The sequence below is a fragment of the Solea solea genome, chromosome 1, assembly GCF_958295425.1.
Source record: "Solea solea chromosome 1, fSolSol10.1, whole genome shotgun sequence".
NCBI lineage: Eukaryota > Metazoa > Chordata > Actinopteri > Pleuronectiformes > Soleidae > Solea > Solea solea.
Window position 1 is genome coordinate 25,324,366 of NC_081134.1, and position 2,552 is coordinate 25,326,917.

Below are 2,552 nucleotides of genomic sequence, written 5' to 3' on the forward strand. Positions count from 1 at the left end.
TCACCTATGAAGTGAGATAAAGACAGAAAGAGGTAAAACATCATGTCTTTGGAGATGTTGAAGCCGAACAGAAAACAGATGAACAATGTTCTTCCTCTAAACAGCCTCTCTGCTGCACACACCTTCTCCTCAACATCAAGCTGATTCAGCTTTTACTTCCTGTGGAGACACAAATCGTCTCATTTCAGGGGGCGGGGCCACCTGATCAATTTCTTAGAGATTCTTTCTTCTAAAGTTCAGGTTCAAGTTAAAAAGAAAACACTGAGGTGTAACAGTGTGTGACTCCCTCTAGTGGATGTAGTGTTTTTGTACAGAGTTGTGGTGTTTCCTGTCACTGTGGGCCTCACAGCACAGTAGTAAACAGCAGAGTCTGTCACTGCAGCAGAGGAGATGATCATACTGATTATGTTTTGCTCCACTTTGATCTTCAATCCAGGTGTTGGAGATAATAATATGTTTCCTGAAGCAGAGTGTGAGGTGAGGAACTCTGGTGGTTTTTCTGGATGTTGTCGATACCAGAAGAAATAATCACCAACAGCTATTGTTGTGTGATATTTGTAGGACAGAGAGACAGACGTGTGTTCTGAAGTGAACTCTTCAGTCTTGACTGGAGTCAGTTCTTCACAGTTGATGCCTGAAGGAGATAATAATGATGTCAAAGACAATTCACATTCACATGTTATTGGAATGAAAACTTTTTGTGTCTTATAATGTAACAAACCTGTTAGAGTGTTAAGAAGCAGCAGAGAAAATACAGAGTGATGCAGTGACAGCATGTTGAATAAAGGTCATGTTAATGGTTTGTATCTTGAACTCTGCTGAATATGGAAGCTCCTCTCTCCTCTATAGTTCAGTAACAACTCAGCTCCTCCCTGAATCTCTGCGTCTCCTCTTAGATCTGTAGTTTCTCTTCTCTCTGTGACACTTCCTCCTGCTTCACACTGACTGCAGCATTTAGTTCAAGCTGAAGGTGGACCATCTTTAGTCTGTTTTTGGAGACACTGTTATGTGTCCCCATTAAACAACATGCGTACCGTTGTCCCGAGTATGTGTGAGGTCATGAAGAATCAGGAGGAGAATCTGTTAAAAAACAGGTTAGCCAAGCGTAGCTGCAGTCCCTAGAGTTCTCCATGTTTGTTAGCACTTAAATCTGATGGCTCTCCCAATTTTTGTATAGATTTTCACAAAGTTACCTCTGTGACAGTGCCTGACTCTTTTCCTTTGCCCCGTGTCGAAGACTGCATAGGTAGATAGATCGGCTTAATGGCTACTGGCAAGTTCCCTAAACATCTATAGCCTCTGGTATTTCTGAATTTGTTACCCCTGATCATTTTCTACAGTACACAGTGTTGGGATTAGGAGCGTGATCGGTTATGAATTTAGAATATTAATAATTAATTAATTATGGAATAATTAATTTCTTATAAAAAGTTGAGTCAAATCCTCACACGTGGCAACAATATGTTGGGGATCAACTATAGTGGCAACAATTGTATTGCTAAAAATAAAGTAGTAAAAAATATTTTAATTAAATATTTTGGAAAGTTAATTAAATGTTAATTAATTCTAGAACGGGGCACCACCCTGAAAACAGGGAAAAGACAATCAATCTATGCCTTTAAAGTCAGTCTTAAATAATCACTGTAATTGACTATATCAAAGATATCCCAATTAAACAGTATTGAAGGTATGAATCCGAGCACAGACCCTCTCAACCCCCATTTTTTACAATATTCATGTACAAAAGACATAGAGCATTCCTTCAGGTTAATTAAAGTATCAATTTATTAAATCAAACAACGAAATTAATTAAACAATCATGTTCACTAAAAGTGAACATTATTAAAGTGAAAATATATTGGTTGAATCAACAAATATCACTTGCTAAGCTACAACAACACAGGCTATATACAACATAAACACCAATGTGTGTGATGTGATGTGTGTGTGTGTGTGTGTGTGTGTGTAACATGAGACAAAGATAAGACAGGGGAGTGACGCGGTTGGCCGAGCAAAGCCACTCCCACTTCAAACACCAAAGTGGAGAAGGCATGCGCAGTAGCAGTGACTGTAGACGCACGCTTCCACCAAAGATGGCGCCAGAAACACATTAACACGAGGTCGCAGACCTTGGATCGAACATGTGACAGCATGGCTGCAGAGACACGTGTTTGACGCAAGAGGGCGCCTATGAGGAGACTCTCATTCATGAATGAAAGAGAGAGAGTGAGTGAGTGAGTGAGAAAGAGAGAGAGAGTGAGTGAGAATCGCGCTTGAATAGCGGCAGACCAAAGGTGTGTTTCAAAGCACAGTGTGTTCAGTGAATGAAACAAAAGGATCGTGTACGTGAGAGTTTATGTCAGTTTAAACCACACAGACTTGACACAGGCAAAGCCAGGCCAGTCTGTGAATCTTAACGTTTATGCCGACATTCTCTCGCCACGTGACCTGTCTACGCGCTCACAGCGGGAGGAGACACGTCACTGCAGGGTGAGCGGTGAGCTCTACTTTCAGCGGCACATTTAAACATACAGGGCGATCAAAGAAAACTA

General features: G+C 40.9%; 1 pseudogene; it reads right to left on the reverse strand.

Moving 5' to 3' along the window:
* Positions 1-776, reverse strand: LOC131466232 (T cell receptor alpha variable 3-like; annotated as a pseudogene).
* Positions 777-2,552: the final 1,776 nt, after the last annotated feature.